The following is a 12723-nucleotide window of genomic DNA, read 5'->3' as shown; positions in this document are numbered from 1 at the left end:
GGTTTTGAAGTAACCTTCAAATCACTCTGGAATCCTGCCAACTTAAAGAGCGCTAAGCCTCCAAGTTAAAATCACACATACCTGTAGAACATCATAATATAACATCCCAATTACATTTTGGACTCCCTGATATTTCTGGTTTTATGTTTTTTGTCTCATTGAATTTCTGTATCCACAGGAACAAGCCAAGTCCTTTGTAAGTTGTACATGCTCAACAAGCATTTGCTGAACTAAAAATTGAATAAAATTCTTAATATAATGCTGTTTTTAGCAGCTTTGTAGCATGTTTGTTTTGTTATTATAGCATGCTTTCACCTTTATGAATGCTCATTGCAGCATGCCCTCACTCGCAATGAGAATTATTAGCATTTTAAAATCTGCTGTCATGAAAATGAAAGCTTATATCCAAAGTGTATTTGTCTTAAATTACTATTATATTTGGACAACTTTCCATACGAGCATTTACGTCATTTGGAATATAATTTTTAATTTATAGTGATTTTATTAAATATATATTTTTTGAAAATTGCTTATCCTATTATTTACCCTTCAATTTTGATATTTTTATAATATCAAAATATCTAAACTGGCATATGGTAATTATTTAAGCTATGAAAAAGAAAAATTATAAAGAAAAAGTAATAATCACTTAAAATTCCACCATTAAAAGATCACCATGGTTTTCATTTTGATGATTGTTTTTCCAAAGGGCACAAAATCTTTCTATTTGCAGGGTTTTATGATGTCAAAAGTATCAAGACAAACACAAGTTGTCAACTCAACCCTAAATACTTTAAATGAGCTTATGTCAGAAGTAACACCAGTTTCTACTCCATAACAACAAGTATCAGGTATTAAATGCATATATATTGGTATCTGTTTCTGAATATCTTCTGATTTATGGTTGTAGATACTACATTGTTCTAATTGTTGTAGATTTATGATGGAGTTTACCCTATGCTGCTCCATATACGTTAGCCACCTACATCTTTTTTTAACTTCTTTTTTTATTAATCTCCAAAGATATAATAGCTATAGGTAATTGAATCAACAAACTTTTTTCACCTATTTCACCCATCCTCCCAACTCGCTTCCCCTCCGGTAACCATTTGTTTGTCCTCTATAGTTAAGAGTCTGTTTCCTGGTTTTTCTCTCTCTTTTTTCTTTCGCTCATTTGTTTTGTTTCTTAAATTTCACATATGAGTGAAATCATATGGTATTTGTCTTTCTCTGTATGACTTAATTCACTTAGCATTATACTCTCCAGCTCCATCTATGTTGTTGCAAATGGCAAGATTCCATTCTTTTTAGGACTGAATAATATTCCATTGTGTGTACATATATTTTTTCTAATATAAATATATATTAGATAGATACAGAGATGATAGATAATAGATGATAGATAGATAGATAGATAGATAGATAGATAGATAGATAGATAGATAGATATCACAGTTTCATTATCCATTCATCTATCCATGGACACTTGGGCCGCTTCCCTAATTTGGCTATTACAAATAATGCTGCAATAAACATAAAGGAACACGTAACCCTTTGAATTAGTGCTTTTGAATTTGAGGGATAAATACCCAGTAGTGTGATTGCTGAATCATAGAACCACTGTTCTTTTTTTTAGAAAGAGAAAGAGAGAGTGTATGGTGGAGGGGGGGGAGAGAAAGAGAGAATCTTAAGCAGGCTCCATACCCAGCATGGAGTGCAATGAGGGGCTTGATCTCACAACCCTGAGATCATGGCCTAAGCCAAAATCAAGAGTCAGATGCTTCTCATCATGTATTCCACATATGAGTGAAACCATATGATAATTGTCTTTCTCCAATTGCCTTATTTCACTCAGCATAATACCCTCCATGAGCACTGGGGGTTATACTGTATGTTCGCAAATTGAATTTAAATTAAAAAAATTTTAAAGAGTCAGACGCTTAACCAACTAAGCCACCCAGGGGCTCCTCTATTTTTAATTTTTTGAGGAACTTACATACTGTTTTCCAGAGTGGCTGCACCAGTTTGCATTCCCACCAATAGTGCAAGAAGGTTCCCATTTCTCCACATCTGCACCAACACTTTTTTGTGTGTTTTTTTATTTCAGCCATTCTGACATGTGTGAGGTGTTATCTCATTGTAGTTTTGATTTGTCTTTCCCTGATGATGAATGATGCTGAGCATCTTTTTATGTGTTTATTGGACATCTGGATGTCTTCTTTGGAGAATTGTCTATTTGTCCCTTCGATAGCTCAGCTGGTAGAGCGGAGGACTGTAGCTGACCTCCTGGAGAATTGTCTATTCATGTCTTCTGCCCATTCTTAGATTAGATTATTTGGTTTTTTTGGGTGCTAACATATCACTTCTCTATGTATTTTGGATAGTAACCCTTTGTCAAATATATCAGTTGTAAATATCCTCTCACATGTAGTAGTCTTTTAGTTTTGTCTATTGTTTTCTTTGCTGTGTAGAGGCTTTTTACTTTGATGTTATTTCAATCGTTTATTTTTGTTGTTATTTCCCCTGCCTCAGGAGACATATCTAGAAAAATATTGCTGCAACTGAGGCCAGAGAAATTACTGCCTCTTCAAGGTTTTTATAGCTTCAGGTCTCATATTTAGATCCTTAATCCATTTTCACTTTATTCTTATGTATGGTGAAAGAGAATGGTCCAGTTTCATTCTTTTACATGTAATTATCCAGTCTTCCCAACATCATTTTTGAAGAAAATATCTTTTTCCCATTACATGTTCTTGCCTCCTTTGTCAAAGATTAATGAACTGTATAATTATGGGTTTACTTCTGCGTTTTCTATTGTATTCCATGGATCTACGTGTCTAGTTTTAATGCCAGTACCATAATGTTTTAATACTACTGCTTTGTAGTATAACTTGATGTCTGGAATTGTGATGTCTCCAGCTTTGTTTTTCTTTTTCAAGATTACTTTGGCTAATCAGGGCCTTTTGTGCTCCCATACAAATTTTAGGATTGTTTGTTCTAGTTCTGTGAAGAATACTATTGGTATTTTGATAGACAGTTCATTATGTCTGTAGATTGCTTTGGGTATTATGGACATTTTAATATTTGTTCTTCCAACCAATGAACATGGAATATCTTTCCATTTCTTTATGTCATCTTGAATTTCTTTCATCAGTGTTTTACAGTTTTCAGAGTACAGGTCTTTCACCTCCTTAGTTAAGTTTATTCTTCAATATTTTATTTTTGTGGGTACAATTGTAAATGGGATGGTTTTCTTAATTTTACTTCATTATTAGTGTATGCAACATATGTATGTTGTACATATGTATGTACATTGATTTTGTATCCTGTGACTTTACTAAATTCATTTATCAGTTCTAGTAGTTTTTTAGTGGAGTTTTTGGGTTTTATATATATAGAGTCATGTCATCCACAAATAGTGAGAATTTTACTCCTTCCTTGCTAATTTGGGTATCTTTTATTTCTTTTTGTTGTCTAATTGCTGTGGCGAGAACTTCAGGACTATATTGAATAAAAGTGGTGAGAGTGGACATCCTTGTCTTGTTCAGACCCTGGGAGAAAAGCTCTCAATTTTTCACCATTGAAAAATTTTCACCATTGAGTATGATGTTGGCCATAGGTTTTTCACATAAGGCCTTTATTATGTTGAGGTATGTTCCCTTTAGACCTGCTTTGCAGAGGATTTTTATATAAATGGATGTTGTACTCTGTCAAATCCTTTTTCTGCATCTTTTGAAATGATCGTATGGTTTTCATTATTTTTCTTATTGATATGGTGTATCATGTTGATTGTTTTGCAAATATTGAGCCACTTTTGCATTCTGGGAATAAATTCCACTTGATTGTGTTGTATAATTTTTAACATATTGTCAAAATTGATTTACTAATATTTTGTTCAGAATTTTTGCATCTATATTCATCAGATTAAATCTCTGGCTGTGATCTCTTCCTCTTCTTTCTTTTGGGGTGAATTCCTCCATCTTCTCATTTTGCCTAGGTCACTGAGTGTGTGTATATTAGGATAGCCTATTATATTCCTGCTCCTAGAGTAATAGCTATATTAAGAGGTTCTGTATTGTCTTAAGCCTGGTGCTTCAGTATCCAAGGGATCCTCAGACCATGCTGTCCGCTCCCAGGCCTCCGCCCTCCTTCCCCAATGGAGCACCACTAAGCCTGCCAGGCAGGATCATGGCAGTAATGTGGACTTCTAAAACTTCAGACTTTGAGCTCTGCTGCTTTTGAAGACTTCCAGTAGTCAGCTCCTTTCCTTTTTCCCATCAATGGCTTTGGGGAAGAAATTTTCTTGTACAATCCCCTGTGCATGCTCTCTCTCTCTCTCTCTCTCTCTCTCTCTCTCCTCATACTCCTCTCCATGATGAGGGCTCCTTCCCTCAGAGCACCCACAGTTCTTTTCCCTTCAAATCAATTCTCCAGGGCTCCTACTTCCATGATTTGGCCCTTTTTCTCTTTCTAGCTAGGCAGTTGGTTCTCTCAGTCTTCAGATTGATCTCTTGGGACATTCAGAATGATTTGGTATTTATTTGGCTGTGTTTGAGGCATGAGGCAAGCACAAGATCCCCTTTCTACTCTGGCATCTTAACTTGAAACCCAAACCTATATTCATCAGAGATATTGGCTTGTATTCCAATCTCTCTCTCTCTCTCTCTCTCTCTCTCCATCTCTCTCTCTGTCTCTCTGTCTCTCCCCGTTCCCCCACCCCCGTCTCCTTATCCATTTTTTAGTATCAAGGTGATACTGGCTTCACAGAATGAATTTGGAAGTTTCCCTCCCTCTTCTATTTTTTGAAATAGTTTGAGAATGGTATTAACTATTCTTTAAATGTTTGGTAGAATTCACCTGTGAAGCCATCTGGTCCTGGACTTTTGGTTTAGGGGGAGTTTTTTTTTTAATTACTGCTTCAATTTTATTATTGGTCATCTCTGTTCACATTTTCTATTTCTTCCTGCTTTCATTTTGGTAGATTATTTGCTTCTAGGAATTTGTCTATTTCTTCTAAATTGTTGAATTTCTTGGCATATAGGTTTTCATAATATTCTGTTAAAATTTTTTGTATTTTCGTGATGTTGGTTATTTCTCCTCTTTCATTAGTGATTTTGTTTATTTGGGTCCTCTCTCTCTCTCTTTTTTTGATGAGTCTATGAGTCTGGCTAGAGGTTTATCAATTTTGTTGATCTTTTCAAGCAACCAGCTCCTGGCTTCCTTGATTTGTTCTATTGGGTTTTTTTAGTTTCTGTATCATTTGTTTTTCCTCTGATCTTTATTATTTCTTCCTTTTTCTGGGTTTTGGTTTTGTTTGTCCTTTTTCTAACTCCTTTAGGTGTAAGGTTAGGCTGTTTATTTGAGATTTTTCTTGCTTCTTGAGATAAGCTTGTATTGCTATAAATCTCTCAGAATCACTTTTGCTGCATTCCAAAGATTTTGGACTATTCTGTTTTCATTTTAGTTCTCATGTAATTTTTTATTTCTTCTTCAATTTCTTTTTTTCTTATGATTTAACATTTTTTATAAATTAATTTTTATTGGTGTTCAATTTACCAACATACAGAATAACACCCAGTGCTCATCCCGTCAAGTGCCCCCCTCAGTGCCCGTCACCCATTCACCCCCACCCCTCCTCCCCTTCCACCACCCCTAGTTCGTTTCCCAGAGTTAGGAGTCTTTATGTTCTGTCTCCGTTTCTGATATTTCCCACACATTTCTTCTCCCTTCCCTTCTATTCCCTTTCACTATTATTTATATTCCCCTAATGAATGAGAACATACACTGTTTGTCCTTCTCCGATTGACTTACTTCACTCAGCATAATACCCTCCAATTCCATCCACGTTGAAGCAAATGGTAGGCATTTGTCGTTTCTAATGGCTGAGGAATATTCCATTGTATACATAAACCACATCTTCTTTATCCATTCATCTTTCTTTTTATTTATTTATTTATTTATGATAGTCACAGAGAGAGAGAGAGAGAGAGAGGCAGAGACACAGGCAGAGGGAGAAGCAGGCTCCATGCACCGGGAGCCCGATGTGGGATTCGATCCCAGGGCTCCAGGATCGCGCCCTGGGACAAAGGCAGGCGCTAAACTGCTGCGCCACTCAGGGATCCCCTCCATTCATCTTTCGATGGACACCGAGGCTCCTTCCACAGTTTGGCTATTGTGGACATTGCTGCTATAAACATCGGGGTGCAGGTGTCCGGCGTTTCATTGCATCTGAATCCTTGGGGTAAATCCCCATCAGTGCAATTGCTGGGTCGTAGGGCAGGTCTATTTTGAACTCTTTGAGGAACCTCCACACAGTTTTCCAGAGTGGCTGCACCAGTTCACATTCCCACCAACAGTGCAAGAGGATTCCCTTTTCTCCGCATCTTCTCCAACATTTGTTGTTTCCTCCCTTGTTAATTTTCCCCATTCTCACTGGTGTGAGGTGGGATCTCATTGTGGTTTTGATTTGTATTTCCCTGATGGCCAGTGATGCAGAGCATTTTCTCATGTGCATGTTGGCCATGTCTATGTCTTCCTCTGTGAGATTTCTGTTCACGTCTTTTGCTCATTTCATGATTGGATGGTTTGTTTCTTTGCTGTTGAGTTTAATAAGTTCTTTATAGATCTTGGAAACTAGCCCTTAATCTGGTACGTCATTTGCAAATATCTTCTCCCATTCTGTAGGTTGTCTTTTAGTTTTGTTGACTGTATCCTTTGCTGTGCAAAAGCTTCTTATCTTGATGAAGTCCCAGTAGTTCATTTTTGCTTTTGTTTCTTTTGCCTTCGTGGATGTATCTTGCAAGAAGTTGCTGTGGCCAAGTTCAAAAAGGGTGTTGCCTGTGTTCTCCTCTAGGATTTTGATGGAATCTTGTCTCACATTTAGATCTTTCATCCATTTTGAGTTTATCTTTGTGTATGGTGAATGAGAGTGGTCTAGTTTCATTCTTCTGCATGTGGATGTCCAATTTTCCCAGCACCATTTATTGAAGAGACTGTCTTTCTTCCAATGGATAGTCTTTCCTCCTTATCGAATATTAGTTGACCATAAAGTTCAGGGTCCACTTCTGGGTTCTCTGTTCTGTTCCCTTGATCTATGTGTCTGTTTTTGTGCCAGTACCATACTGTCTTGATGACCACAGCTTTGTAGTACAACCTGAAATCTGGCATTGTGATGCCCCCAGCTATGGCTTTCTTTTTTTAAATTCCCCTGGCTATTCGGGGTCTTTTCTGATTCCACACAAATCTTAAAATAATTTGTTCTAACTCTCTGAAGAAAGTCCATGGTATGTTGATAGGGGTTGCATTAAACGTATAAATTGCCCTGGGTAACATTGACATTTTCACAATATTAATTCTGCCAATCCATGAGCATGGAATATTTTTCCATCTCTTTGTGTCTTCCTCAATTTCTTTCAGAAGTGTTCTATAGTTTTTAGGGTATAGATCCTTTACCTCTTTGGTTAGGCTTATTCCTAGGTATCTTATGCTTTTGGGTGCAATTGTAAATGGGATTGACTCCTTAATTCCTCTTTCTTCAGTCTCCTTGTTAGTGTATAGAAATTCCACTGATTTCTGGGCATTGATTTTGTATCCTGCCACGCTACCAAATTGCTGTATGAGTTCTAGCAATCTTGGGTTGGAGGCTTTTGGGTTTTCTATGTAGAGTATCATGTCATCAGCGAAGAGGGAGAGTTTGGCTTCTTCTTTGCCAATTTGAATGCCTTTAATGTCTTTTTGTTGTCTGATTGCTGAAGCTAGGACTTCCAGTACTATGTTGAATAGCAGTGGAGAGAGTGGACATCCCTGTCTTGTTCCTGATCTTAGGGGAAAGGCTCCCAGTGCTTCCCCATTGAGAATGATATTTGCTGTGGGCTTTTCGTAGATGGCTTTTAAGATGTCAAGGAAAGTTCCCTTATCCCTACACTCTGAAGAGTTTTGATCAGGAATGGATGCTGTATTTTGTCAAATGCTTTCTCTGCATCTAATGAGAGGATCATATGGTTCTTGGTTTTTCTCTTGCTGATATGATGAATCACATTGATTGTTTTACGAGTGTTGAACCAGCCTTGTGTCCCGGGGATAAATCCTACTTGGTCATGGTGAATAATTTTCTTAATGTACTGTTGGATCCTATTGGCTAGTATCTTGTTGAGAATTTTTGCATCCATGTTCATCAGGGATATTGGTCTGTAATTCTCCTTTTTGGTGAGGTCTTTGGTTTTGGAATTAAGGTGATGCTGGCCTCATAGAACGAATTTGGAAGTACTCCATCTCTTTCTATCTTTCCAAACAGCTTTAGTAGAATAGGTATGATTTCTTCTTTAAACGTTTGATAGAATTCCCTGGGAAGCCATCTGGCCCTGGACTCTTGTGCCTTGGGAGGTTTTGGATGACTGCTTCAATTTCCTCCCTGGTTATTGGCCTGTGCAGGTTTTCTATTTCTTCCTGTTCCAGTTTTGGTAGTTTGTGGCTTTCCAGGAATGCGTCCATTTCTTCTAGATTGCCTAATTTATTGGCGTATAGCTGTTCATAATATGTTTATAAAATCGTTTGTATTTCCTTGGTGTTGGTAGTGATCTCTCCTTTCTCATTCATGATTTTATTAATTTGAGTCTTTTCTCTCTTCTTTTTAATAAGGTTGGCTAATGGTTTATCTATCTTATTAATTCTTTCAAAGAACCAACTCCTGGTTCTGTTGATCTGTTCCACAGTTCTTCTGGTCTCGATTTCGTTGAGTTCTGCTCGAATCTTTATTAACTCCCTTCTTCTCCTGGGTGTAGGATCTATTTGCTGTTTTTTCTCTAGCTCCTTTATGTGTAAGATTAGCTTTTGTATTTGAGTTCTTTCCAGTTTTTGAATGGATGCTTGTATTGCGATGTATTTTCCCCTTAGGACTGCTTTTGCTGCATCCCAAAGATTTTGTACGGTTGTATCTTCATTCTCATTAGTTTCCATGAATCTTTTTAATTCTTCCTTAATTTCCTGGTTGACCCTTTCATCTTTTAGCAGGATGGTCCTTAACCTCCACATGTTTGAGGTCCTTCCAAACTTCTTGTTGTGGTTTAGTTCTAATTTCAAGGCATTATGGTCTGAGAATATGCAGGGGACAATCCCAATCTTTTGGTATCAGTTCAGACCCGATTTGTGACCCAGTATGTGGTCTATTCTGAAGGAAGTTCCATGTGCACTTGAGAAGAATGTGTATTCAGTTGAGTTTGGATGTAAAGTTCTGTAGATATCTGTGAAATCCATCTGGTCCAATGTATCATTTCAAGCTCTCGTTTCTTTGGAGATGTTGTGCTTAGAAGACCTATTGAGGGTACAAAGAGCTAGATTGAAGTCACCAAGTATAAGTGTATTATTATCTAAGTATGTCTTCACTCTGGCTATTAATTGATTTAAATATTTGGCAGCTCCCACAGTTGGGGCATATATGTTGAGGATTGTTAAGTCCTCTTGTTGGATAGATCCTTTAAGTATGAGATAGTGTCCCTCTTCATCTCTCACTACAGTCTTCGGGGTAAATTTTAGTTTATCTGATATAAGGATGGCTACCCTTGCTTTCTTTTGAGGACCATTTGAATGGTAAATGGTTCTCCAACCTTTTATTTTCAGGCTGTAGGTGTCCTTCTGTCTAAAATGAGTCTCTTGTAGACAGCAAATAGATGGGTCCTGTTTTTTTATCCAGTCTGAAACCCTGCGCCTTTTGATGGGGTCATTAAGCCCGTTCACGTTCAGAGTTACTATTGACAGATATGAGTTTAGTGTCATCATGATATCTATTCAGTCCTTGTTTTTGTGGATTGTTCCATTGAACTTCTTCTTAAAGGGGAATTTTAAGAGTCCCCCTTAAAATTTCTTGCAGAGCTGGTTTGGAGGTCACATATTCTTTCAGTTCCTGCCTGTCTTGGAAGCTCTTTATCTCTCCTTCCGTTCTGAATGAGAGCCTTGCTGGATCACGTATTCTTGGTTGCATGTTCTTCTCATTTAGGACCCTGAATATATCCTGCCAGCCCTTTCTGGCCTGCCAGGTCTCTGTGGAGAGGTCTGCTGTTACCCTAATATTCCTCCCCATAAAAGTCAGGGATTTCTTGTCTCTTGCTGCTTTAAGGATCTTCTCTTTATCTTTGGAATTTGCAAGCTTCACTATTAAATGTCGAGGTGTTGAACGGTTTTAAATGATTTTAGGGGGGGATCTCTCTATTTCCTGGATCTGAATGCCTGTTTCCCTTCCCAGATTAGGAAAGTTTTCAGCTATGATTTGTTCAAATACATATTCTGGCCCTCTGGCCCTTTCGGCGCCCTTGGGAACCCCAATTAAAAGGTTTTTCTTCCTCAAGCTGTCGTTTATTTCCCTTAATCTGTCTTCATGGTCTTTTAATTGTTTGTCTCTTTTTTCCTCAGTTTCCCTCTTTGCCATCAACTTGTCTTCTATGTCACTCACTCGTTCTTCCACCTCCTTAACCCTCGTCGTTAGGACTTCTAATTTGGATTGCATCTCATTCAATTGATTTTTAATTTCTGCCTGATTGGATATAAATTCTGCAGTCATGTAGTCTCTTGAGTCCTTTATGCTTTTTTCTAGAGCCACCAGTAGCTGTATAATAGTGCTTCTGAATTGGCTTTCTGACATTGAATTGTAATCCAGATTTTGTAACTCTGTGGGAGAGAGGACTGTTTCTGATTCCTTCTTTTGAGGTGAGGTTTTCCTTCTAGTCATTTTGCTCAGTGCAGAGTGGCCAAAAAGAAGTTGTATTGGGAAAAGGAGAAAAAGAGAGAGAAAGAAGGAAAGAAAAGAGAAAAAGAAAAAAGGAAGAAAAAAAGGAAAAAAGAGAAGAAAAAGAAAGAAAGGTGAAAAAGAAGGGTGGGGGAAGCAATCAGAAATCAAAAAGAAGAAAAAAACAAAAAACCCACGGGGAGTATCTTCTGATTCTGTATACTGTAAGTCCCTTGACTTCCCCTGGAACTTGTCCGTCTAGCTGGTCTTCTGGGGGAGGGGCCTGTTGTGCTGATTTTCAGGTGTTAGCAGTTGGGGGAGCTGCTGTGCCCCTGCCTGGTGCAGGGCTCAGTGGGGGTTGTTTACCCCGTGAGGCCGCAGGAGGAACAACCCCAGTGGCTGCGGCAGCTCTGGAGCCCTGGAGTCAGCTCCCGCAGGAACTCTGAAGCTCTGCGTCTGCAGGGCCTGGAGGCTCCGGGCGGGGCCGCTGATCTGCTCAGCTCGGGGCAGGAGCGTCCCTGCTGTCCCCCCTGTCCCGGGGGGAGGCCGGATCCTGGGCTGTGTCCCGGCGCCCTGTGCTCCCGGTCTGCGCTGTTGGATTCGAGCTCCCGCCCCGCAGCCCCCTCCGCGGAGCCTCTTCCTCTGCCCGAGCCCCCCCGAGCTGCTCCCGCCCCGCAGCCCCCTCCGCGGAGCCGCCGCCCGAGCCCCCTGAGCTGCTCCCGCCCCGCAGCCCCCTCCACGGAGCCGCCCCCGAGCCCCTCCGAGCTGCTCCGGGTCCCGCCGTGCGCGCTGCAGCCCTTAGGGAGCTCGGCGCACTCTCCCGGGGCGCAGGTGTCTGTTAGTGTCCCCGGGAGCCCGAGGGCATCCCCGCCCTCCCAGGTCCTGCTCCAACTCCCTGCGAGCCCCTTTCCGCCTGGGAAGGTTGGTGCAGCTCCTGCTTCTCCAGGACGGGGCTCTCCTGTCCTGGGGACACTCGCCCCGGCCTCAGCCCGGCTCCTCGCGGGGCCCCTCCCCCTTGGAGGCCTTTTGTTTCTTTATTTCTTTTTCCCCGTCTTCCTACCTGGATAGAAGCGCGAACTCTTCTCACTGGAGCATTCCAGCTGGTCTCTCTTTAAATCTCAGTCCGAATTCATAGATTTTCAGGATGATTTGAAGGTTATCTAGGTAATTTGGTGGGGACAGGTGATTTGGGGACCCTACTCTTCCACCATCTTGCCCCTCCTCCTCTTCTTCAATTTCTTATTTGACCCATTCATTGTTTAGTAGAATGTTTTTTAACCTCCATATATTTGTAGTCTTTCCGGGCTTTTTCTTGTGGTTGATTTCTAGTTTCATAGCATTGTGATCAGAAAAAATGCATGGTATGACTTCAATTTTTTAAATTTGTTAAAACTGTTCCATGTGAGCTTGAAAAGAATGTGTATTCTGCTGTTTTAGGATGGAATGTTCTGAATATGTCTGTTAAATCCACCGTTTCCTTGTTGAGTTTCCACTTAGATGATCTGTACCCTAATGTAAGTGGGGTACTAAAGTCCCCTACTGTTATTGTATTTAGTATCAACTGTCTCCTTTATGTTTGTCAATAGCTGTTTTATGTATTTGTCTGCTCCCATATTGGTAGCACATTTACAATTTTTCTATCCTCTTGTTGGATTGTTCCCTTTATTATTATATAGTCCCTTCTTTGTCTCTTATTACAGTCTTTGCTTTGAAGTCTATTTTGTCAATATAAGTATTGCTACCTTGGCATTCTTTTGATGTCCTTTGCATAATAAATGGTTCTCCATCCCCTCATTTCAGTCTTCAGGTGTCTTTCAGCCTGAAATGAGTCTCCTGTAGGCAGCATAAAGATGGGTCACTTTTTTAATCCACTCTGTTGCTCATTGTCTTTTGACTGGAGTATTTAGCCCATTTACGTTCAGAGTTAGTATTGATAGATGCATATTTATTGCCATTTGTGTTGTGTGGTTTTTTCTATAGATTTTCCCTGATCCCTTCTTCTCTTG

At 39.6% G+C, this 12723-nt stretch overlaps 1 long non-coding RNA gene across 2 annotated transcripts in view; it reads left to right on the top strand.

The window, feature by feature from the left end:
- Positions 1–12723, top strand: part of LOC144292194 (uncharacterized) — a 44444-nt gene that overhangs the window by 28805 nt on the left and 2916 nt on the right. The window lies entirely within an intron of this gene.

This window comes from Canis aureus, chromosome 21, assembly GCF_053574225.1.
Source record: "Canis aureus isolate CA01 chromosome 21, VMU_Caureus_v.1.0, whole genome shotgun sequence".
Classification (NCBI taxonomy): Eukaryota; Metazoa; Chordata; class Mammalia; order Carnivora; family Canidae; genus Canis; species Canis aureus.
The sequence above is the reverse complement of the archived record's forward strand: the minus strand, read 5'-3'. Positions and strand labels throughout refer to the sequence as shown.